At 52.8% G+C, this 28,000-nt stretch overlaps 1 protein-coding gene across 1 annotated transcript in view; it reads right to left on the bottom strand.

The window, feature by feature from the left end:
- Positions 1 to 28,000, bottom strand: part of LOC138350580 (protein qua-1-like) — a 106,109-nt gene that overhangs the window by 889 nt on the left and 77,220 nt on the right. The window lies entirely within an intron of this gene.

Raw genomic sequence — 28,000 nt, 5'->3', positions numbered from 1 at the left:
AGTGTAGGCATACAACAGTTAGGGTAGTGTAGGCATACAACAACTCAAAGAAAATACAACCATGCAACAATACAACCATACAACAATACAACCATACAACCAATACAGTCATACAACAATACAACCATACAACCAATACAGTCATACAACAATACAACCATACAACCAATACAGTCATACAACAATACAACCATACAACAATACAACCATACAACCAATACAGTCATACAACAATACAGTCATACAACAATACAACCATACAACCAATACAGTCATACAACAATACAGTCATACAACCAATACAGTCATACAACAATACAACCATACAACAATACAACCATACAACCAATACAGTCATACAACAATACAGTCATACAACAATACCGTCATACAACAATACAATCATACAACCAATACACTACACTCCAGGGGGACACTACACTCCAGGGGACCCTACACTCCAGGGGGACACTACACTCCAGGGGGACACTACACTCCAGGGGACACTACACTCCAGGGGACCCTACACTCCAGGGGGACACTACACTCCAGGGGGACACTACACTCCAGGGGACACTACACTCCAGGGGACACTACACTCCAGGGGGACACTACACTCCAGGGGACACTACACTCCAGGGGACACTACACTCCAGGGGGACACTACACTCCAGGGGGACACTACACTCCAGGGGACCCTACACTCCAGGGGACACTACACTACACTCCAGGGGACCCTACACTCCAGGGGACACTACACTACACTCCAGGGGACCCTACACTCCAGGGGACACTACACTACACTCCAGGGGACACTACACTCCAGGGGACCCTACACTCCAGGGGACCCTACACTCCAGGGGACACTACACTCCAGAGGACACTACACTCCAGGGGACCCTACACTCCAGGGGACCCTACACTCCAGGGGACCCTACACTCCAGGGGACCCTACACTCCAGGGGACCCTACACTCCAGGGGACACTACACTCCAGGGGACACTACACTCCAGGGGACACTACACTCCAGGGGACACTACACTCCAAAGGACACTACACTCCAAAGGACATTACACTCCAGGGGACACTACACTCCAGGGGACACTACACTACACTCCAGGGGACACTACACTACACTCCAGGGGACACTACACTCCAGGGGGACACTACACTCCAGGGGGACACTACACTACACTCCAGGGGACACTACACTCCAGGGGACACTACACTCCAGGGGACACTACACTCCAGGGGACACTACACTCCAGGGGGACATTACACTCCAGGGGACACTACACTCCAGGGGACACTACACTCCAGGGGACCCTTCACTCCAGGGGGACACTACACTCCATGGGGACCCTACACTCCAGGGGACACTACACTCCAGGGGACACTACACTCCAGGGGACACTACACTCCAGGGGACACTACACTCCAGGGGACACTACACTCCAGCGGACCCTACACTCCAGGGGACCCTACACTCCAGGGGGACACTACACTCCATGGGGACCCTACACTCCAGGGGACACTACACTCCAGGGGACACTACACTCCAGGGGACACTACACTCCAGGGGGACACTACACTCCAGGGGACACTACACTCCAGGGGACACTACACTCCAGGGGACACTACACTCCAGGGGGACACTACACTCCAGGGGACACTACACTCCAGGGGACACTACACTCCAGGGGACACTACACTCCAGGGGACACTACACTCCAGGGGGACACTACACTCCAGGGGACACTACACTCCAGGGGACACTACACTCCAGGGGACACTACACTCCAGGGGACACTACACTCCAGGGGACCCTACACTCCAGGGGACACTACACTCCAGGGGACACTACACTCCAGGGGACACTACACTCCAGGGGACCCTACACTCCAGGGGACCCTACACTCCAGGGGACCCTACACTCCAGGGGACCCTACACTCCAGGGGGACACTACACTACACTCCAGGGGACACTACACTCCAGGGGACACTACACTACACTCCAGGGGACCCTACACTCCAGGGGACACTACACTACACTCCAGGGGACCCTACACTCCAGGGGACACTAACTCCAGCGGACACTACCTCCAGGGGACACCTACACTCCAGGGACCCTACAACTCCAGGGGACACTACACTCCAGGGGACACTACACTCCAGGGGACACTACACTCCAGGGGACACTACACTCCAGGGGACACTACACTCCAGGGGACACTACACTCCAGGGGACACTACACTCCAGGGGACCTACACTCCAGGGGACACTACACTCCAGGGGACACTACACTCCAGGGGACACTACACTACACTCCAGGGGACACTACACTCCAGGGGACACTACACTACACTCCAGGGGACCTACACTCCAGGGGACACTACACTACACTCCAGGGGACACTACACTCCAGGGGACACTACACTCCAGGGGACACTACACTCCAGGGGACCCACTCCAGGGGACCTACACTCCAGGGGACACTACACTCCAGGGGACACTACACTCCAGGGGACACTACACTCCAGGGGACACTACACTCCAGGGGACCTACACTCCAGGGGACACTACACTCCAGGGGACCTACACTCCAGGGGACACTACACTCCAGGGGACACTACACTCCAGGGGACACTACACTCCAGGGGACACTACACTCCAGGGGACACTACACTCCAGGGGACACTACACTCCAGGGGACACTACACTCCAGGGGACACTACACTCCAGGGGACACTACACTACACTCCAGGGGACACTACACTCCAGGGGGACACTACACTCCAGGGGACACTACACTCCAGGGGACACTACACTACACTCCAGGGGACACTACACTCCAGGGGACACTACACTCCAGGGGACACTACACTCCAGGGGACACTACACTCCAGGGACACTACACTCCAGGGGACACTACACTCCAGGGGACCTACACTCCAGGGGGACACACTACACTCCAGGGGACACTACACTCCAGGGGGACCTACACTCCAGGGGACACTACACTCCAGGGGACACTACACTCCAGGGGACACTACACTCCAGGGGACACTACACTCCAGGGGACCCTACACTCCAGGGGACACTACACTCCAGGGGACACTACACTACACTCCAGGGGACACTACACTCCAGGGGACCCTACACTCCAGGGGACACTACACTACACTCCAGGGGACACTACACTCCAGGGGACCCTACACTCCAGGGGACACTACACTCCAGGGGACACTACACTCCAGGGGACACTACACTCCAGGGGACACTACACTACACTCCAGGGGACCCTACACTCCAGGGGACACTACACTCCAGGGGACACTACACTCCAGGGGACACTACACTCCAGGGGACACTACACTCCAGGGGACACTACACTACACTCCAGGGGACACTACACTCCAGGGGACACTACACTCCAGGGGACACTACACTCCAGGGGACACTACACTCCAGGGGACCCTACACTCCAGGGGACACTACACTACACTCCAGGGGACCCTACACTCCAGGGGACCCTACACTCCAGGGGACACTACACTCCAGGGGACACTACACTCCAGGGGACACTACACTCCAGGGGACACTACACTCCAGGGGGACACTACACTCCAGGGGACACTACACTCCAGGGGACACTACACTCCAGGGGACCCTTCACTCCAGGGGGACACTACACTCCATGGGGACCCTACACTCCAGGGGACACTACACTCCAGGGGACACTACACTCCAGGGGACACTACACTCCAGGGGACACTACACTCCAGGGGACACTACACTCCATGGGGACCCTACACTCCAGGGGACACTACACTCCAGGGGACCCTACACTCCAGGGGACACTACACTACACTCCAGGGGACACTACACTCCAGGGGACACTACACTCCAGGGGGACACTAACTACACTCCAGGTGGACACTACACTCCAGGGGACACTACACTCCAGGGGGACACTACACTCCAGGGGACACTACACTCCAGGGGACACTACACTCCAGGGGACACTACACTCCAGGGGACACTACACTCCAGGGGACACTACACTACACTCCAGGGGACACTACACTCCAGGGGACACTACACTCCAGGGGACACTACACTCCAGGGGACCCTACACTCCAGGGGACCCTACACTCCAGGGGACACTACACTCCAGGGGACACTACACTACACTCCAGGGGACACTACACTACACCTCCAGGGGACCCTACACTCCAGGGGACACTACACTCCAGGGGACACTACACTACACTCCAGGGGACACTACACTCCAGGGGACCCTACACTCCAGGGGACACTACACTCCAGGGGACACTACACTCCAGGGGACCCTACACTCCAGGGGACACTACACTACACTCCAGGGGACCCTACACTCCAGGGGACCCTACACTCCAGGGGACACTACACTCCAGGGGACACTACACTCCAGGGGACACTACACTACACTCCAGGGGACACTACACTCCAGGGGACACTACACTCCAGGGGACACTACACTACACTCCAGGGGACACTACACTCCAGGGGACCCTACACTCCAGGGGACACTACACTACACTCCAGGGGACACTACACTACACTCCAGGGGACACTACACTCCAGGGGACACTACACTACACTCCAGGGGACACTACACTCCAGGGGACACTACACTCCAGGGGACCCTACACTCCAGGGGACACTACACTCCAGGGGGACACTACACTCCAGGGGACACTACACTCCAGGGGACACTACACTCCAGGGGACACTACACTACACTCCAGGGGACACTACACTCCAGGGGACACTACACTACACTCCAGGGGACACTACACTCCAGGGGGACACTACACTCCAGGGGGACACTACACTCCAGGGGGACACTACACTCCAGGGGGACACTACACTCCAGGGGGACACTACACTCCAGGGGACACTACACTCCAGGGGACACTACACTCCAGTGGACACTACACTCCAGGGGGACCCTACACTCCAGGGGGACACTACACTCCAGGGGGACACTACACTCCAGGGGACACTACACTCCAGGGGACACTACACTCCAGGGGGACACTACACTCCAGGGGGACACTACACTCCAGGGGACACTACACTCCAGGGGACACTACACTCCAGGGGACACTACACTCCAGGGGACACTACACTCCAGGGGACACTACACTCCAGGGGACACTACACTCCAGGGGACACTACACTCCAGGGGACACTACACTCCAGGGGACACTACACTCCAGGGGACCCTACACTCCAGGGGACCCTACACTCCAGGGGGACACTACACTCCAGGGGGACACTACACTCCAGGGGACACTACACTCCAGGGGACACTACACTCCAGGGGGACCCGCCACGTTAGTTCTAATCTCTTGGCCTTAAGACATATTTATCAAGTAATGAACAGTAATTCCGCGTTCCCTTATCTTATTACCCCATTAATTAAGGGGGCGTGTGTAGGGGTGTGTGTAGGGGCGGGGGCGTGTGTAGGGGCGGGGGCGTGTGTAGGGGGTGTACTCACCTAGTTGTGCTTGCGGGGGTTGAGCTTTGGCTCTTTGGTCCCGCCTCTCAACTGTCAATCAACTGGTGTACAGGTTCCTGAGCCTATTGGGCTCTATCATATCTACACTTGAAACTGTGTATGGAGTCAGCCTCCACCACATCACTGCCTAATGCATTCCACCTGTTAACTACTCCCACACTGAAAAAGTTCATTCTAACGTCTCTGTGGCTCATGTGGGTACTCGGTCTCCACCTGTGTACCCCTTGTTCGTGTCCCACCAATGTTGAATAGTTCATCTACCCTGTCAATTCCCCTGAGGATTTTGTAGGTAGTGATCATGTCTCCATTTACTCTTCTATCTGACAGTGGCGTGTATTTTTATACCATGTATAATACTAATGATAAACACAGCCCAGAGGAACTACTCATCACCAAACGGGTCGTCCTCAGACTCCAGTATCTCAAGTAACTCCTCCATTAGGCCCGCACACAGTCACCCTTGACCACAGTGGGACTTGACCCCTGAGGGACTTGACCCCAGAGGGACTTGACCCCAGTGGTTGACAGGGGAGCCCCTGGGAACATCAAACCTCTTGGGCTCTCTCTACTGATGCCTCGACTCTGAGCTGTGGTGGAGAGGCACTCTAGTTAACTGCTGGCTCTACTGGTCCTCTCTCACCCCCCCCCCTGCTGTCTCTCCTGGTGTGTGTGTGGAGGATGACAGGTCTGGTGTGTGTGTGTGTGGGATGACAGGTCTGGTGTGTGTGTGTGTGTGTGTGGGATGACAGGTCTGGTGTGTGTGTGGGGGGGGGGATGACAGGTCTGGTGTGTGTGTGTGGGGGATGACAGGTCTGGTGTGTGTGTGTGTGTGTGTGGGATGACAGGTCTGGTGTGTGTTGTGTGTGGGGGGATGACAGGTCTGGTGTGTGTGGGGGGGATGACAGGTCTGGTGTGTGTGTGTGTGTGTGTGGGATGACAGGTCTGGTGTGTGTGTGTGTGTGTGTGGGATGACAGGTCTGGTGTGTGTGTGTGTGGGGGGGATGACAGGTCTGGTGTGTGTGTGTGGGGGATGACAGGTCTGGTGTGTGTGTGTGTGGGATGACAGGTCTGGTGTGTGTGTGTGTGGGGGGGATGACAGGTCTGGTGTGTGTGTGTGGGGGATGACAGGTCTGGTGTGTGTGTGTGTGGGGATGACAGGTCTGGTGTGTGTGTGTGTGTGGGGGGGGGGGGATGACAGGTCTGGTGTGTGTGTGTGTGTGGGGGGGGGGATGACAGGTCTGGTGTGTGTGTGTGTGGGGGATGACAGGTCTGGTGTGTGTGTGTGTGGGGGATGACAGGTCTGGTGTGTGTGTGTGTGTGTGTGGGATGACAGGTCTGGTGTGTGTGTGTGTGGGGGATGACAGGTCTGGTGAGTGTGTGTGGGGGGGATGACAGGTCTTGTGTGTGTGTGGGGGATGACAGGTCTGGTGTGTGTGTGTGGGGGGGATGACAGGTCTTGTGTGTGTGGGGGGGATGACAGGTCTGGTGTGTGTGTGGGGGGGATGACAGGTCTGGTGTGTGTGTGTGTGGGGGATGACAGGTCTGGTGTGTGTGTGTGTGGGGGATGACAGGTCTGGTGTGTGTGTGTGGAGGATGACAGGTCTGGTGTGTGTGTGTGTGGGGGATGACAGGTCTGGTGTGTGTGTGTGTGGGGGATGACAGGTCTGGTGTGTGTGTGGGGGGGATGACAGGTCTGGTGTGTGTGTGTGGGGGATGACAGGTCTGGTGTGTGTGGGGGGGGGATGACAGGTCTGGTGTGTGTGTGTGTGGGGGATGACAGGTCTGGTGTGTGTGTGTGTGGGGGATGACAGGTCTGGTGTGTGTGTGTGTGTGTGTGTGGGATGACAGGTCTGGTGTGTGTGTGTGTGGGGGATGACAGGTCTGGTGTGTGTGTGTGGGGGATGACAGGTCTGGTGTGTGTGTGTGTGTGGGATGACAGGTCTGGTGTGTGTGTGTGGAGGATGACAGGTCTGGTGTGTGTGTGTGTGTGTGGAGGATGACAGGTCTGGTGTGTGTGTGTGGGGGATGACAGGTCTGGTGTGTGTGTGTGTGTGGGATGACAGGTCTGGTGTGTGGGGGGGGATGACAGGTCTGGTGTGTGTGTGTGTGTGGGGGGGATGACAGGTCTGGTGTGTGTGTGGGGGGGGATGACAGGTCTGGTGTGTGTGTGTGTGGAGGATGACAGGTCTGGTGTGTGTGTGTGTGGGGGATGACAGGTCTGGTGTGTGTGTGTGTGGAGGATGACAGGTCTGGTGTGTGTGTGTGGGGGATGACAGGTCTGGTGTGTGTGTGTGTGGGGGGGGGGATGACAGGTCTGGTGTGTGTGTGTGTGGGGGATGACAGGTCTGGTGTGTGTGTGTGGGGGGGATGACAGGTCTGGTGTGTGTGTGGGGGGGATGACAGGTCTGGTGTGTGTGTGTGTTGGGGATGACAGGTCTGGTGTGTGTGTGTGGGGGATGACAGGTCTGGTGTGTGTGTGTGTGTGGGGGATGACAGGTCTGGTGTGTGTGTGTGGGGGATGACAGGTCTGGTGTGTGTGTGTGTGGGATTGACAGGTCTGGTGTGTGTGTGTGTGTGGGATGACAGGTCTGGTGTGTGTGTGTGGGGGATGACAGGTCTGGTGTGTGTGTGGGGGGGATGACAGGTCTGGTGTGTGTGTGTGTGTGGGATGACAGGTCTGGTGTGTGTGTGTGTGGGGGATGACAGGTCTGGTGTGTGTGTGTGTGGGGGATGACAGGTCTGGTGTGTGTGTGTGGGGGATGACAGGTCTGGTGTGTGTGTGTGGGGATGACAGGTCTGGTGTGTGTGTGGGATGACAGGTCTGGTGTGTGTGTGTGGGGGATGACAGGTCTGGTGTGTGTGTGTGTGGGATGACAGGTCTGGTGTGTGTGTGTGTGTGGGATGACAGGTCTGGTGTGTGTGTGGGGGGGATGACAGGTCTGGTGTGTGTGTGGGGGGATGACAGGTCTGGTGTGTGTGTGTGTGGGATGACAGGTCTGGTGTGTGTGTGTGGGGGATGACAGGTCTGGTGTGTGTGTGGAGGATGACAGGTCTGGTGTGTGTGTGTGTGTGGGATGACAGGTCTGGTGTGTGTGTGTGGAGGATGACAGGTCTGGTGTGTGTGTGGGGGATGACAGGTCTGGTGTGTGTGTGTGGGGATGACAGGTCTGGTGTGTGTGTGTGGAGGATGACAGGTCTGGTGTGTGTGTGTGTGTGTGTGGGATGACAGGTCTGGTGTGTGTGTGTGGAGGATGACAGGTCTGGTGTGTGTGTGGGGGGGATGACAGGTCTGGTGTGTGTGTGGGGGATGACAGGTCTGGTGTGTGTGTGGGGGATGACAGGTCTGGTGTGTGTGTGTGTGTGGAGGATGACAGGTCTGGTGTGTGTGTGTGTGTGTGTGTGGAGGATGACAGGTCTGGTGTGTGTGTGTGGAGGATGACAGGTCTGGTGTGTGTGTGGGGGGATGACAGGTGTGGTGTGTGTGTGTGGGGGATGACAGGTCTGGTGTGTGTGTGTGTGGGGGATGACAGGTCTGGTGTGTGTGTGTGTGGGGGATGACAGGTCTGGTGTGTGTGTGTGTGGGGGATGACAGGTCTGGTGTGTGTGTGTGTGTGGAGGATGACAGGTCTGGTGTGTGTGTGTGTGTGGAGGATGACAGGTCTGGTGTGTGTGTGTGTGTGGAGGATGACAGGTCTGGTGTGTGTGTGGAGGATGACAGGTCTGGTGTGTGTGTGGGGGGGGATGACAGGTCTGGTGTGTGTGTGTGTGTGTGGAGGATGACAGGTCTGGTGTGTGTGTGTGTGGAGGATGACAGGTCTGGTGTGTGTGTGTGGGGGGATGACAGGTCTGGTGTGTGTGTGTGTGGGGGATGACAGGTCTGGTGTGTGTGTGGGGGATGACAGGTCTGGTGTGTGTGTGGGGGGGGGATGACAGGTCTGGTGTGTGTGTGGGGGGGATGACAGGTCTGGTGTGTGTGTGTGTGTGTGTGTGTGTGTGTGTGTGGAGGATGACAGGTCTGGTGTGTGTGTGTGTGGAGGATGACAGGTCTGGTGTGTGTGTGTGGAGGATGACAGGTCTGGTGTGTGTGTGGGGGGGGGATGACAGGTCTGGTGTGTGTGTGTGTGGGGGATGACAGGTCTGGTGTGTGTGTGTGTGGAGGATGACAGGTCTGGTGTGTGTGTGTGTGTGGGGGATGACAGGTCTGGTGTGTGTGTGTGTGTGGGGGATGACAGGTCTGGTGTGTGTGTGTGTGTGGGGGGGATGACAGGTCTGGTGTGTGTGTGTGTGTGTGGAGGATGACAGGTCTGGTGTGTGTGTGTGGGGGATGACAGGTCTGGTGTGTATGTGTGGAGGATGACAGGTTTGGTGTGTGTGTGTGTGTGGAGGATAACAGGTCTGGTGTGTGTGGGTTCGAAGTATCCAATCCTCATAGACCTCTTGACCACCAGAGACGCTACAAAAGACTTGGTGTAGTTCAGATCTTTAAGTCAAACATATACACAATTTACCTTTTTTTTAATCAAACCAAATGAACGATATTCTTAACAAAGCCAAATAGCAACCTAAGTTACGTCATCTATATAAATAACAATGTAGATGTTCCTTTGTTCCATATCGCTAATCTCTGAAAGTTCATAACCGATTGCTTTGAAATTTTCATAGAATGTTCCATTCGCATACGAGCGGGATTTTATATCCCTACTATATACATGTCACACCTGTGACAGGTAAAAACATTATTTTTTTTTAAGAAACAGCGCCATCTGTTGCACGTAAGAGCAACACATGCTATACAAAATATGTTACGATTCCATTTCAGTGTTTCCGATTGCATTGAGAGATTGAATTTTCATAGATATCGATTTGTTTTCATTTTGATTTAATTATTTTGTGTTACATTGCGTTGGAATTGAGCTGTGTTGTTTACCATACCGTTCATTTCGTGAGTATAGTTTATTTTTTCATTGTTTTTCATTTCGTTTTTTTTCTGTTTTTCTTATATTTCAGTGATGGGAACATCAGATCATTTGATGTTCCCAATTTTCTGATGGGAACATCAGATCATTTTGGAATGCATCAGATGAGAGAGTGGGGAATGGTGGGGAGGACGAGGGGACGGGGAACGTTGCTGACCCACAGCAATGCGTGGCCGGGGACAGCTAGTAGTTACATAAGAAGGTGAGTGCAGGACCAAGTGACAAGACTAAGGAAGACAGAGGGGGCATATACTGAAAGTGACAAGGAAATCTGCGAGGCACTGAATGCCAGTTTCCATGGAGTGTTCACTACCGAGCCTGAGCAGCTCCCATTGTTGGAAGGGGTTACCCTAGATGAAAGACTATCAGATATAGAGGTGACAGCAGAGGAGGTAATGAAACAGTTGACAACTCTAGATGCAACTAAAGCAGTTGGACCAGACAAAGTATCACCGTGGATACTAATAGAAGCAGCACAGGCCCTCAGCGTGCCTCTGGCAATGATCTTTAATGAGTCACTTGTGTCGGGAGAATTGCCCAGTTGCTGGAAGATATAGAAGTGACCCTGGGAGCCTGCCTCCCACCCTGGGAGCCTGCCACCCACCCTGGGAGACTGCCTCTCACCCTGGGAGCCTGCCTCCCACCCTGGGAGCCTGCCACCCACCCTGGGAGCCTGCCACCCACCCTGGGAGCCTGCCACCCACCCTGGGAGCCTGCCACCCACCCTGGGAGCCTGCCACCCACCCTGGGAGCCTGCCACCCACCCTGGGAGCCTGCCACCCACCCTGGGAGCCTGCCACCCACCCTGGGAGCCTGCCACCCACCCTGGGAGCCTGCCTCCCACCCTGGGAGCCTGCCACCCACCCTGGGAGCCTGCCTCCCACCCTGGGAGCCTGCCACCCACCCTGGGAGCCTGCCACTCACCCTGGGAGCCTGCCACCCACCCTGGGAGCCTGCCACCCACTCTGGGAGCCTGCCACCCTCCCTGGGAGCCTGCCTCTCACCCTGGGAGCCTGCCACCCACCCTGGGAACCTGCCACCCACCCTGGGAGCCTGCCTCTCACCCTGGGAGCCTGCCTCTCGCCCTGGGAGCCTGCCTCTCACCCTGGGAGCCTGCCTCTCACCCTGGGAGCCTGCCTCTCACCCTGGGAGCCTGCCTCTCACCCTGGGAGCCTGCCTCTCACCCTGGGAGCCTGCCTCTCACCCTGGGAGCCTGCCTCTCACCCTGGGAGCCTGCCTCTCACCCTGGGAGCCTGCCTCCCACCCTGGGAGCCTGCCTCCCACCCTGGGAGCCTGCCTCTCACCCTGGGAGCCTGCCTCCCACCCTGGGAGCCTGCCACCCACCCTGGGAGCCTGCCACCCACCCTGGGAGCCTGCCACCCACCCTGGGAGCCTGCCACCCACCCTGGGAGCCTGCCTCCCACCCTGGGAGCCTGCCTCCCACCCTGGGAGCCTGCCTCTCACCCTGGGAGCCTGCCACCCACCCTGGGAGCCTGCCTCTCACCCTGGGAGCCTGCCACCCACCCTGGGAGCCTGCCTCCCACCCTGGGAGCCTGCCACCCACCCTGGGAGCCTGCCACCCACCCTGGGAGCCTGCCACCCACCCTGGGAGCCTGCCACCCACCCTGGGAGCCTGCCACCCACCCTGGGAGCCTGCCACCCACCCTGGGAGCCTGCCACCCACCCTGGGAGCCTGCCTCTCACCCTGGGAGCCTGCCTCTCACCCTGGGAGCCTGCCTCTCACCCTGGCAGCCTGCCTCTCACCCTGGGAGCCTGCCTCCCACCCTGGCAGCCTGCCACCCACCCTGGGAGCCTGCCTCTCACCCTGGGAGCCTGCCACCCACCCTGGGAGGCAGGAGCCAGCAGTTCATGGCGGAACTTTGTTAAAGGTTGACCTTCCTTTTCCTGTAGCACGGGTGGTGTAGGTACACGGTACACTGTCTGGTGTACCTGGTACTGTAGGGTAGACCACCACTAACACGGTACACTGGCTGGTGTACCTGGTACTGTAGGGTACACCCCCACTAACACGGTACACTGGCTGGTGTACCTGGTACTGTAGGGTACACCACCACTAACACGGTACACTGTCTGGTGTACCTGGTACTGTAGGGTACACCCCCACTAACACGGTACACTGGCTGGTGTACCTGGTACTGTAGGGTACACCCCCACTAACACGGTACACTGGCTGGTGTACCTGGTACTGTAGGGTACACCCCCACTAACACGGTACACTGGCTGGTGTACCTGGTACTGTAGGGTACACCACCACTAACACGGTACACTGGCTGGTGTACCTGGTACTGTAGGGTACACCACCACTAACACGGTACACTGGTGTACCTGGTACTGTAGGGTACACCACCACTAACACGGTACACTGGCTGGTGTACCAGGTACTGTAGGGTACACCCCCACTAACACGGTACACTGGTGTACCTGGTACTGTAGGGTACACCACCACTAACACGGTACACTGGTGTACCAGGTACTGTAGGGTACACCACCACTAACACGGTACACTGGCTGGTGTACCTGGTACTGTAGGGTACACCACCACTAACACGGTACACTGGCTGGTGTACCTGGTACTGTAGGGTACACCCCCACTAACACGGTACACTGGTGTACCTGGTACTGTAGGGTACACCACCACTAACACGGTACACTGGTGTACCTGGTACTGTAGGGTACACCCCCACTAACACGGTACACTGGTGTACCTGGTACTGTAGGGTACACCCCACTAACACGGTACACTGGTGTACCAGGTACTGTAGGGTACACCACCACTAACACGGTACACTGGTGTACCTGGTACTGTAGGGTACACCCCCACTAACACGGTACACTGGTGTACCTGGTACTGTAGGGTACACCCCCACTAACACGGTACACTGGCTGGTGTACCTGGTACTGTAGGGTACACCCCCACTAACACGGTTCACTGGCTGGTGTACCAGGTACTGTAGGGTACACCACCACTAACACGGTACACTGGCTGGTGTACCTGGTACTGTAGGGTACACCCCCCTAACACGGTACACTGGCTGGTGTACCTGGTACTGTAGGGTACACCACCACTAACACGGTACACTGGCTGGTGTACCAGGTACTGTAGGGTACACCACCACTAACACGGTACACTGGCTGGTGTACCTGGTACTGTAGGGTACACCACCACTAACACGGTACACTGGCTGGTGTACCAGGTACTGTAGGGTACACCACCACTAACACGGTACACTGGCTGGTGTACCTGGTACTGTAGGGTACACCCCCCTAACACGGTACACTGGCTGGTGTACCTGGTACTGTAGGGTACACCACCACTAACACGGCACACTGGCTGGTGTACCTGGTACTGTAGGGTACACCCCCACTAACACGGTACACTGGTGTACCTGGTACTGTAGGGTACACCCCCACTAACACGGTACACTGGTGTACCTGGTACTGTAGGGTACACCACCACTAACACGGTACATTGGCTGGTGTACCTCGTACTGTAGGGTACACCCCCACTAACACGGTACACTGGTGTACCTGGTACTGTAGGGTACACCACCACTAACACGGTACACTGTCTGGTGTACCTGGTACTGTAGGGTACACCACCACTAACACGGTACACTGGCTGGTGTACCTGGTACTGTAGGGTACACCACCACTAACACGGTACACTGTCTGGTGTACCTGGTACTGTAGGGTACACCACCACTAACACGGTACACTGTCTGGTGTACCTGGTACTGTAGGGTACACCACTAACACGGTACACTGGCTGGTGTACCTGGTACTGTAGGGTACACCACCACTAACACGGTACACTGGCTGGTGTACCTGTTACTGTAGGGTACACCAAAACTAACACGGTACACTGGCTGGTGTACCAGGTACTGTAGGGTACACCACCACTAACACGGTACACTGGCTGGTGTACCTGGTACTGTAGGGTACACCACCACTAACACGGTACACTGGCTGGTGTACCTGGTACTGTAGGGTACACCACTAACACGGTACACTGGCTGGTGTACCTGGTACTGTAGGGTACACCACCACTAACACGGTACACTGGCTGGTGTACCTGGTACTGTAGGGTACACCACCACTAACACGGTACACTGGCTGGTGTACCTGGTACTGTAGGGTACACCACCACTAACACGGTACACTGGTGTACCTGGTACTGTAGGGTACACCACCACTAACACGGTACACTGGCTGGTGTACCTGGTACTGTAGGGTACACCCCCACTAACACGGTACACTGGCTGGTGTACCTGGTACTGTAGGGTACACCACCACTAACACGGTACACTGGCTGGTGTACCTGGTACTGTAGGGTACACCACCACTAACACGGTACACTGGTGTACCTGGTACTGTAGGGTACACCACCACTAACACGGTACACTGGCTGGTGTACCAGGTACTGTAGGGTACACCCCCACTAACACGGTACACTGGCTGGTGTACCTGGTACTGTAGGGTACACCACCACTAACACGGTACACTGGCTGGTGTACCTGGTACTGTAGGGTACACCACCACTAACACGGTACACTGGCTGGTGTACCTGGTACTGTAGGGTACACCACCACTAACACGGTACACTGGCTGGTGTACCTGGTACTGTAGGGTACACCACCACTAACACGGTACACTGGCTGGTGTACCTGGTACTGTAGGGTACACCACCACTAACACGGTACACTGGCTGGTGTACCTGGTACTGTAGGGTACACCACCACTAACACGGTACACTGGCTGGTGTACCTGGTACTGTAGGGTACACCACCACTAACACGGTACACTGGCTGGTGTACCTGGTACTGTAGGGTACACCACCACTAACACGGTACACTGGTGTACCTGGTACTGTAGGGTACACCACCACTAACACGGTACACTGGTGTACCTGGTACTGTAGGGTACACCACCACTAACACGGTACACTGGCTGGTGTACCTGGTACTGTAGGGTACACCACCACTAACACGGTACACTGGCTGGTGTACCTGGTACTGTAGGGTACACCACCACTAACACGGTACACTGGCTGGTGTACCTGGTACTGTAGGGTACACCACCACTAACACGGTACACTGGCTGGTGTACCTGGTACTGTTGGGTACACCACCACTAACACGGTACACTGGCTGGTGTACCTGGTACTGTAGGGTACACCACCACTAACACGGTACACTGGCTGGTGTACCTGGTACTGTAGGGTACACCACCACTAACACGGTACACTGGCTGGTGTACCTGGTACTGTTGGGTACACCACCACTAACACGGTACACTGGCTGGTGTACCTGGTACTGTAGGGTACACCACCACTAACACGGTACACTGGCTGGTGTACCTGGTACTGTAGGGTACACCACCACTAACACGGTACACTGGCTGGTGTACCAGGTACTGTAGGGTACACCACCACTAACACGGTACACTGGCTGGTGTACCAGGTACTGTAGGGTACACCACCACTAACACGGTACACTGGCTGGTGTACCAGGTACTGTAGGGTACACCACCACTAACACGGTACACTGGCTGGTGTACCAGGTACTGTAGGGTACACCACCACTAACACGGTACACTGGCTGGTGTACCAGGTACTGTAGGGTACACCACCACTAACACGGTACACTGGCTGGTGTACCTGGTACTGTAGGGTACACCACCACTAACACGGTACACTGGTGTACCTGGTACTGTAGGGTACACCCCCACTAACACGGTACACTGGCTGGTGTACCAGGTACTGTAGGGTACACCACCACTAACACAGTACACTGGCTGGTGTACCAGGTACTGTAGGGTACACCACCACTAACACGGTACACTGGCTGGTGTACCTGGTACTGTAGGGTACACCACTAACACGGTACACTGTACCACAAGGCAGCTGTAGTAACCTCTGGCATCACTGTACCTGCAAGATGGAAAAAAATTCATTAGAAACATGAGAACAACGACAATGTATTTGTTAGTCAATACAATATTACACACACACACACACACACACACACACACACACACACACACACACACACACACACACACACACACACACACACACACACACACACACAGTGTATTGAACTTTGAGTACCTGGTAGAGCTAGGACTTATCTCCCCGCAAAAAGAACTAGGAATCAAAAGGCTGGCATACCGAAAGGGGAATTATGAACAGATGAGAAGTTTCCTAAGTGAAATACCTTGGGACACAGACCTCAGAGACAAGTCTGTACAGGGTATGATGGACTATGTTACCCAAAAGTGTCAGGAGGCAGTAAACAGGTTCATCCCGGCCCAAAGGGAAAAATCCGAGAAGCAACAGAAGAATCCATGGTATAATAGGGCATGTATGGAAGCGAAGAAACTGAACAAAAAGGCGTGGAGGAACTTCCGGAATAACAGAACACCAGAAAGCAGAGAGAGATACCAGAGAACCAGGAATGAGTATGTTAGTGTGAGAAGAGAAGCAAAGAAAAATTTTGAAAATGATATAGCAAACAAAGCCAAGACCGAACCAAAGCTACTCCACAGTCACATCAGAAGGAAAACAACAGTGAAAGAACAGGTATTGAAACTTAGAACAGGCGAGGACAGGTATACAGAGAATGACAGAGAGGTGTGTGAGGAACTCAACAAGAGGTTCCAGGAGGTCTTCACAATAGAACAGGGTGAGGTCACTGTGCTAGGAGAAAGGGAGGTAAACCAGGCGGCCTTGGAGGAGTTCGAAATTACGAGAGAGGAGGTCAAGAGACACCTGCTGGATCTGGATGTTAGAAAGGCTGTTGGTCCAGATGGGATCTCACCATGGGTACTGAAAGTGTGTGCAGAGGCACTTTGCTTGCCACTCTCCATAGTGTATAGTAAGTCACTAGAGACGGGAGACCTACCAGAAATATGGAAGACGGCGAATGTGGTCCCAGTATACAAAAAGGGCGACAGACAAGAGGCACTGAACTACAGGCCAGTGTCCTTGACTTGTATACCATGCAAGGTGATGGAGAAGATCGTGAGAAAAAACCTGGTAACACATCTGGAGAGAAGGGACTTCGTGACAAATCGCCAACATGGATTCAGGGAGGGTAAATCTTGCCTTACAGGCTTGATAGAATTCTACGATCAGGTGGCAAAGATTAAGCAAGAAAGAGAGGGCTGGGCGGACTGCATTTTCTTGGATTGTCGGAAAGCCTTTGACACAGTACCGCATAAGAGGCTGGTACATAAGCTGGAGAGACAGGCAGGTGTAGCTGGTAAGGTGCTTCAGTGGATAAGGGAGTATCTAAGCAATAGGAAGCAGAGAGTTACGGTGAGGGGTGAGACCTCCGATTGGCGTGAAGTCACCAGTGGAGTCCCACAGGGCTCTGTACTCGGTCCTATCTTGTTTCTGATATATGTAAATGATCTCCCGGAGGGTATCGATTCATTTCTCTCAATGTTTGCGGACGATGCTAAAATTATGAGAAGGATTAAAACAGAAGAGGACTGTTTGAGGCTTCAAGAAGACCTAGACAAGCTGAAGGAATGGTCGAACAAATGGTTGTTAGAGTTTAACCCAACCAAATGTAATGTAATGAAGATAGGTGTAGGGAGCAGGAGGCCAGATACAAGGTATCATCTGGGAGAGGAAATTCTTCAGGAGTCAGAGAAGGAAAAAGACTTGGGGGTTGATATCACGCCAGACCTGTCTCCTGCAGCACATATCAAGCGGATAACATCAGCGGCATATGCCAGGCTGGCCAACATACGAACGGCATTCAGAAACTTGTGTAAAGAATCATTCAGAACTTTGTATACCACATATGTCAGGCCAATCCTGGAGTATGCAGCCCCAGCATGGAGTCCATATCTAGTCAAGGATAAGACTAAACTGGAAAAGGTTCAAAGGTTTGCCACCAGACTAGTACCCGAGCTGAGAGGTATGAGCTACGAGGAGAGACTACGGGAATTAAACCTCACTTCGCTGGAAGACAGAAGAGTTAGGGGGGACATGATCACCACATTCAAGATTCTGAAGGGGATTGATAGGGTAGATAAAGACAGTCTATTTAACACAAGGGGAACACGCACAAGGGGACACAGGTGGAAACTGAGTGCCCAAATGAGCCACAGAGATATTAGAAAGAACTTTTTTAGTGTCAGAGTGGTTGACAAATGGAATGCATTAGGAAGTGATGTGGTGGAGGCTGACTCCATACACAGTTTCAAGTGTAGATATGACAGAGCCCGATAGGCTCAGGAATCTGTACACCTGTTGATTGACGGTTGAGAGGCGGGACCAAAGAGCCAGAGCTCAACCCCCGCAAACACAACTAGGTGAGTACTAGGTGAGTACACACACACACACACACACACACACACACAAAGCCCACATAAAGAGAATAACATCAGCGGCATATGCGAGGCTGGCTAACATCAGAACAGCGTTCAGGAACCTGTGTAAGGAATCATTCAGAATCTTGTACACCTGGTTGATACCTGGTTGATGGGGTTCTGGGAGTTCTTCTACTCCCCAAGCCCGGCCCGAGGCCAGGCTCGACTTGTGAGAGTTTGGTCCACCAGGCTGTTGCTTGGAGCGGCCCGCAGGCCCACATATACCTGGTTGATGGGGTTCTGGGAGTTCTTCTACTCCCCAAGCCCGGCCCGAGGCCAGGCTCGACTTGTGAGAGTTTGGTCCACCAGGCTGTTGCTTGGAGCGGCCCGCAGGCCCACATATACCTGGTTGATGGGGTTCTGGGAGTTCTTCTACTCCCCAAGCCCGGCCCGAGGCCAGGCTCGACTTGTGAGAGTTTGGTCCACCAGGCTGTTGCTTGGAGCGGCCCGCAGGCCCACATACCCACCACAGCCCGGCTGGTCCGGCACTCCTTGGAGGAATAAATCTAGTTTCCTCTTGAAAATGTCCACGGTTGTTCCGGCAATATTTCTTATGCTCGCTGGGAGGACGTTGAACAACCGCGGACCTCTGATGTTTATACAGTGTTCTCTGATTGTGCCTATGGCACCTCTGCTCTTCATTGGTTCTATTCTACATTTTCTTCCATGTCGTTCACTCCAGTACGTTGTTATTTTACTGTGTAGATTTGGTACTTGGCCCTCCAGTATCTTCCAGGTGTATATTATTTGATATCTCTCTCGTCTCCTTTCTAGTGAGTACATTTGGAGGGCTTTGAGACGATCCCAATAACTTAGGTGCTTTATTGCGTCTATGCGTGCCGTATATGTTCTCTGTATTCCCTCTATTTCAGCAATCTCTCCTGCTTTGAAGGGGGAAGTGAGTACTGAGCAGTACTCAAGACGGGACAACACAAGTGCCTTGAAGAGTACAACCATTGTGATGGGATCCCTGGATTTGAAAGTTCTCGTAATCCATCCGATCATTTTTCTGGCTGTCGCAATATTTGCTTGGTTATGCTCCCTAAACGTTAGGTCGTCAGACATTATTATTCCCAAATCCTTTACATGCTGTTTTCCTACTATGGGTACATTTGATTGTGTTTTGTACTCTGTATTATGTTTAAGGTCCTCATTTTTACCGTACCTGAGTACCTGGAATTTATCACTGTTAAACATCATGTTATTTTCTGATGCCCAGTCGAAAACTTTATTAATATCAGCTTGAAGTTTTTCAATGTCCTCAGCCGAGGTAATTTTCATACTGATTTTTGTGTCATCTGCAAAGGATGATACGAAGCTGTGACTTGTATTTTTGTCTATATCTGATATGAGAATAAGGAAAAGCAGCGGTGCAAGGACTGTACCCTGAGGTACAGAGCTTTTCACTGCACTTGGACTAGATTTTATATGGTTGACCGTTACTCGCTGAGTCCTGTTTGACAGAAAACTGAGTATCCAGCGTCCTACTTTACCGGTTATTCCCATTGACTTCATTTTGTGTGCTATCACGCCATGGTCACATTTATCGAAGGCCTTTGCGAAGTCCGTGTATATCACATCAGCATTCTGTTTCTCTTCTAATGCCTCAGTGACTTTGTCGTAGTGCTCAAGTAGCTGTGAGAGGCACGATCTTCCCGCTCGAAATCCATGTTGGCCTGGGTTATGAAGGTCATTGGTCTCCATGAAATTGGTGACCTGACTCCTAATCACTCTCTCAAATACTTTTATGATGTGCGATGTTAGTGCAACTGGTCTATAATTTTTTGCCAATGCTTTGCTCCCTCCCTTGTGTAGAGGGGCTATGTCTGCTACTTTAAGTGCATCTGGTATCTCCCCCGTGTCCAAGCTCTTCCTCCACACTATACTGAGTGCCTGTGCTACCGGCACTTTGCATTTCTTTATAAATATTGAATTCCATGAGTCTGGACCTGGGGCCGAGTGCATGGGCATGTTTTCAATTTCTTTTTCAAAATTTAGTGCGCTCGTGTTTATATCAGTTATATTTACAGGGGTTTGAATATCCCGCATAAAGAAATTGTCTGGATCTTCCACCTTCATGTTGTTTATTGGAGTGCTAAACATGTCCTCATACTGCTTTTTTAGGATTTCACTAATTTCTTTGTCATCCTCCGTGTATGAACCTTCACTTGTACGAATAGGTCCAATACTGGCAGTGGTTTTTGCTTTTGATTTCGCATATGAGAAGAAATATTTTGGATTTTTCTTTATTTCCTGAATTGCTTTCTGTTCTAACTGCCTTTCTTCAGTTTCATATGAGTGTTTCAATTTCCGCTCGATTTCTTCAATCTCCCTATTTAAATTATTCCTTCTTTGACGGGAAATTCGTGTCTGCATAAGCAGTTCCGTTATTTTTTTCCTGCGTTTATAGTGTCGTCTGCGTTCTCTTTCTACGTTAGATCTCTTTCTGGCTTTCCTCAAAGGAACATGTTTCAGACAGACTTGATACGCTTCTGAAGTCAGTTTTTCTATTCCTTCTGTAGGACTTGTATTACTTAGAAGAGTTTCCCATGGAATGTTTGTAAGTTCCCTGTTTATTATCTCCCAGTCTATCCTTTTATTATTAAAATTGAATTTACTGAATAGCCCCTCTCGCTTTATCAACGTTTTAGGTCTATTCTGAGTATTGATGGTCATTTGCACTTCAATGAGTTTGTGATCTGAGTATGTGGTATCTGATATCGTAATGTCTCTGATAATGTCTTCATTGTTCGTAAAGACCAGATCTAGAATATTTTCATTTCTCGTTGGCTCCGATATCTGCTGATTGAGTGAAAATTTGTCACAGAATCTAAGTAGTTCTCTAATCTGTGGTTGGTTAGGTCCTGATAGATTTCCTGGTATAATATTATTGTTTGCTATTTTCCACCTGAGACTAGGCAAGTTGAAGTCACCTAGGAAAATAATATCAGGTATCGGGTTCTCCAAATTATCAAGGCTATTCTCTATTTTGCTTATCTGTTCTGTGAATTCCTCAGCCGTTGCATCTGGCGGTTTGTATATTAGTATAATCACTAAATTTATTTTCTCTATTTTTAATCCCAGTACCTCTACCACCTCATTTGTAACGTTTAGGAGCTCCGAGCATACAAGGTCTTCCCTAATATACAGACCCACTCCTCCATGTGACCTAATTTTCCTATCACACCTGTATAGGTTATATCCTGGAATCCAGATCTCACTGTCCAACAATTCCCTTGCATGGGTTTCTGTGAAAGCTCCAAATACTGCATTTGACTCCGTGAGGAGGCCATTTATGAACTGTACTTTGTTGTTTGTTCTTGTTTTCAGTCCTTGTATGTTGGCAAAGATGAAGGAGGTTACTCTATTAGTGATAGTTTGAATGGGAGACTTTTCGGCACGTCCATTAATCGTGGACATAATGAGTTTGTTCTGACCAGTACTGATTGTTGTAGGGCAGTTTTCTGTCGTAGTTGTAGTTCCCTGTCGGTGGGTAATTGTATCTGTAATTCTGGAATGCCAGTGGATCTGGCATCCAGTTCCATACACTCTCCATGCTGCTCCTTTTGAATTCTCTGCCGGTCTGGTATAAAAAATTTATAGAGTTTCCTCCAAATTCATTATCCTGCTTGCCACTCTTTATGTAGCGTTCCGTGCCTTTCACGTGAAAGTGTGGGCAGCTAAGGTCATAGCATTTTCTGTCCTCCAGTGAGGTTTGGCACATGTCAGGATGGAAAAACCTACATATTGATCCAAATCGACACTCACCTTTCCTAAGCATATTTAAACATTTTTTGGGATGTTGGTAACTGCATTCTAATCCTTTCTTATTACCAGCATATCTATGTCTGCATATGCCCTTTGCATAAAATTTGCATAAGTCTGTCCTTCTGTTCTGAATTGCTCTATCGAGAACCGTCGTGGTGTCTGTACCTATCGAGCTGTCAGTGCTGTCTGGTACACTTTCTAGTTTACTGTCATCTACATCCTGGCCTACTGAGTCAGAGTTTGCAACTTCCTGAGTTTCAGCCTCAGTTTCATCCCTGACTATAGCCTCCGCCCCTTGTATATTAGAATTGTTGTTCCTTTCCCACTCCTTCTGGATGGCTGGTAGGCTTCCAATGAATGATGTTTTCCGTTCATGCGTCATGTTATCTAGAAGGTTTTTTAGGATATTCCAAGCTGGCAGGTCATTTTTACACACCCAGAGCAAGTGGCCAGCTCTCAGTGCCGTAGTGTTACTCACTCCTGTACAAGCCGAATGGAATCTAGTCTTACAGATATAACATTCAATTCCCGTTACCTTCGTCTTTAAGAAGTTGTTACAGTGGCCACAAATTTGTTTATTTACTCCCATATTGCTTTGTTTTGTTGTATATATCTATATATTTATAATATTATATGTATATTGTATATTTGTAACAATATATATGTATATATATTTATATGTTTAATATTATAATATTATATGTATATCGTATATTTGTAATATTATGTGTGTTATTTTGTTCAAACTTTATGGCAGGTACTTAGCGTAGGTAGCGAGGCTGGTCCCCCGGTCAGTACAGGTGACCTCTTGTGGCCCAGGTTGATGTCACCAGTTTCCAGTTACCCGATTTATAACCACTGATGCCGCCTCTTGCAACTATTCTATATTTCTAGTGTTCTATATTTATAATATTCACTTCCAACTTATATGTTGTTGTGATACCCGTTCCACATCACTGTTCCACGAATCACCGTTCACTATTTTTTTTTTTTTCGTTTTTTTTTATCCTAATACACGCATGTACACAAAGCCTCGTTCACTGGCTCACACGTGGTCTCCCGTTTATTCTCTATTTAACACAAAGTTCTATTGTTAATGACTATTTTCAATTTTCCAGCGGTCACTATGCACTTTGTTATGTCTGTAATCAGTAATCCGACTCACCACATATGTAAGACCAATCCTGGAGTATGCGGCCCCAGCATGGAGCCCGTACCTTGTCAAGCACAAGACGAAGCTGGAAAAAGTCCAAAGGTATGCTACTAGACTAGTCCCAGAACTAAGAGGCATGAGTTATGAGGAAAGGCTGCGGGAAATGCACCTTACGACACTGGAAGACAGAAGAGTAAGGGGAGACATGATCACAACCTACAAAATCCTCAGGGGAATCGACCGGGTAAACAAGGATAAACTATTTAGCACTGGTGGGACTCGAACAAGGGGACACAGGTGGAAACTGAGTACCCACATGAGCCACAGAGACGTTAGAAGGAACTTTTTCAGTGTCAGAGTAGTTAACAGGTGGAATGAAACAATCAGGAGACAGCGCCAAGCCATTACGACTATATAGCACTGGGAAGGGGTCAGGATAAGGAGTTAGGATGGGACAGAGGGAAGGAATGGTGCCCAACCACTTGGACGGTCGGGGATTGAACGCTGACCTGCATGAAGGGAGACCGTCGCTCTACCGTCCACCCCAAGTGGAAGCAGGTGCCTTACTGTCGGTGTCTGTTGTTATAGAACAGTTCCTGTTGTTGGTGTCTGTTGGTGTAAGATCTAACAGAAATCAACAGATAGTTCGGTAAACCTCTGTTGTCCGGATACGATCACTCATCCGGCGCCCAGAAGGGTTGTTCGAAAAGAATTTCCCGAACACCCCACATGACCAAAGTTCGAATATAACCCTCTCAATCATCCTCAAACTATGACCCGGCGAACACCCAAGTGTTCCAAAAGTTCGAACACGGCCCCACTAGGAATTCTCAAGTTTCGAGCCGATCACTACAGGTCAGAGTTCGATTCCCCATCGTGTTGAACCGAACATACTTCCGAACACACTACCGCCGACATTGTTACAAAAGGGTTCGCATCCCTAATGCAAGAAGCACTTCCAACGCCATTCCCAGCGCGATCATGTTCCTGAGGGGGGAACATGGGCGTTCACACCTGTGAACGCCCATGTACACCCCAGAACGCCTGGGAACACCCCTGTACACCCCTGAACGCCTGTGAACGCCCCTGTACACCCCTGAACGCCTGTGAACGCCCCTGTACACCCCTGAACGCCTGTGAACGCCCCTGTACACCCCTGAACGCCTGTGAACGCCCCTGTACACCCCTGAACGCCTGCAAACGCCCCTGTACACCCCTGAACGCCTGCGAACGCCCCTGTACACCCCTGAACGCCTGTGAACGCCCCTGTACACCCCTGAACGCCTGTGAACGCCCCTGTACACCCCTGAACGCCTGCGAACGCCCCTGTACACCTCTAAACACCTGTGAACGCTGACCTTCACCCCTGAACGCGTGTGAACGCCCCTATACACCCCAGAACACCTATGAACGCCCCTGTACACCCCTGAACGCCTGTGAACGCCCCTGTACACCCCTGAACGCCTGTGAACGCCCCTGTACACCCCTGAACGCCTGTGAACGCCCCTGTACACCCCTGAACGCCTGCAAACGCCCCTGTACACCCCTGAACGCCTGCGAACGCCCCTGTACACCCCTGAACGCCTGTGAACGCCCCTGTACACCCCTGAACGCCTGTGAACGCCCCTGTACACCCCTGAACGCCTGCGAACGCCCCTGTACACCTCTAAACACCTGTGAACGCTGACCTTCACCCCTGAACGCGTGTGAACGCCCCTATACACCCCAGAACACCTATGAACGCCCCTGTACACCCCTGAACGCCTGTGAACGCCCCTATAAACACCCCTGAACGCCTGTGAACGCCCCTGTACACCACTGAACGCCTTTGAACACCCCTGTACACCTCTGAACGCCTGTGAACGCCCCTTGTACACCCCTGAACGCCTGTGAACGCCCCTGTACACCCCTGACCGCCTGTGAACGCCCCTGTACACCAATGAGCGCATGTGAACACCCCTGTACACCCCTGAACGCGTGTGAACGCCCCTGTACACCCCTGAACGCCTGAGAACGCCTCTGTACACTCCTGAACGCGTGTGAACGCCCCTGTACACCCCTGAACGCCTGAGAACGCCTCTGTACACCCTGAACGCCCCTGTACACCCCTGAACGCCTGAGAACGCCTCTGTACACCCCTGAACGCCTGTGAACGCCCCTGTACACCCCTGAAAGCGTGTGAACGCCCCTGTACACCCCTGAACGCCTGCGAACGCCCCTGTACACCCCTGAAAAGCGTGTGAACGCCTCTGTACACCCCTGAACGCCTGTGAACGCCCCCTGTACACCCCTGAACGCCTGTGAACGCCGACCTTCACCACTGAACGCCTGTGAACGCCGACCTTCACCACTGAACGCCTGTGAACGCCGACCTTCACCACTGAACGCCTGTGAACGCCTCTTTACACCCCTGAACACCTGTGAACGCCCCTGTACACCCCTGAACGCCTGTGAACGCCCCTATACGCCTGTGAACGCCCCTACACACCCCTGAACGCCTGTGAACACCCCTGTACACCTCTGAACGCCTGTGAACGCCCCTTGTATACCCCTGAACGCGTGTGAACGCCCCTGTACACCCCTGAACGCCTGAGAACGCATCTGTACACCCCTGAACGCGTGTGAACGCCCCTGTACACCCCTGAACGCCTGAGAACGCCTCTGTACACCCCTGAACGCGTGTGAACGCCCCTGTACACCTCTGAACGCCTGTGAACGCCCCTTGTATACCCCTGAACGCCTGTGAACACCCCTGTACACCTCTGAACGCCTGTGAACGCCCCTTGTATACCCCTGAACGCCTGGGAACACCCCTGTACACCCCTGAACGCCTGAGAACGAATCTGTACACCCCTGAACGCCTGTGAACGCCCCTGTTCACCCCTGAAAGCGTGTGAACGCCCCTGTACACCCCTGAAAGCATGTGAACGCCTCTGTACACCCCTGAACGCCTGTGAACGCCCCTGTACACCCCTGAACGCCTGTGAACGCCGACCTTCACCACTGAACGCCTGTGAACGCCGACCTTCACCACTGAACGCCTGTGAACGCCCCTATACACCCCTGAACGCCTGTGAACGCCGACCTTCACCACTGAACGCCTCTGTGAACGCCGACCTTCACCCCTGAACGCCTGTGAACGCCGACCTCCACCCTATAACGCCTGTGAACGCCCCTGTACACCCCTGAACGCCGACCTCCACCCCTGAACGCCGACCTTCACCACTGAACGCCTGTGAACGCCGACCTTCACCCCTGAACGCCTGTGAACGCCGACCTTCACCCCTGAACGCCTGTGAACGCCTCTATACACCCCTGAACGCGTGTGAACGCCGCTGGGAGCCACTACTCGTGAGCCAGAGGCTAATTGAGAAAAAAAAACTCTTAAGAGTCACAATATATTCTGAGAGCGTCACAAAACGCTCTTATGAAAGGACTCGTCAAATGGGCCAGGGAATGTTGTTTGGCAGGGGTGGGGGGGGGGGGGGTAGGGGAGGGGTGGGGGGGAGGGAGGAGGGGGGGGGGTTAGGGGGGGAGGGGAGTAGGGAGGTGGGGGGCGGGGGGGGGGGGGAGGGGTTAAGAGAGAGACAGAGAGGAGGAAGAGTAATGGAAGCTTTGGCGGGTAGTAGAGAGCAATCAATCGACACACACACACACACACACACACACGCACACGCACACGCACACACACACGCACACGCACACGCACACACACACGCACACACATACACACACACACACACACACACACACGCACACACACACGCACACACACACGCACACACACACGCACACACACACGCACACACACACACACAACAACTCTACACAACTCTAGGTTGAAGGTTGACAACTCTAGATGCAACTAAAGCAGTTGGACCAGACAAAGTATCACCGTGGATACTAAAAGAAGCAGCGCAGACCCTCAGCGTGCCTCTGGCAATGATCTTTAATGAGTCACTTATGTCAGGAGAATTGCCCAGTTGCTGGAAGAAGGCAAATGTCGTGCCGATCTTCAAGAAAGGAGATAGGGAGGAGGCACTTAACTACAGACCTGTATCACTGACAAGCATCCCCTGTAAAATACTGGAAAGAATAATTAGGCTACGACTGGTTGCACACCTGGAGAACAT

Source organism: Procambarus clarkii, chromosome 46 (genome assembly GCF_040958095.1).
Source record: "Procambarus clarkii isolate CNS0578487 chromosome 46, FALCON_Pclarkii_2.0, whole genome shotgun sequence".
In the NCBI taxonomy this organism is placed as follows: Eukaryota; Metazoa; Arthropoda; class Malacostraca; order Decapoda; family Cambaridae; genus Procambarus; species Procambarus clarkii.
Note: the sequence above shows the minus strand (reverse complement) of the source record. Positions and strands in the feature narration are given on the sequence as shown.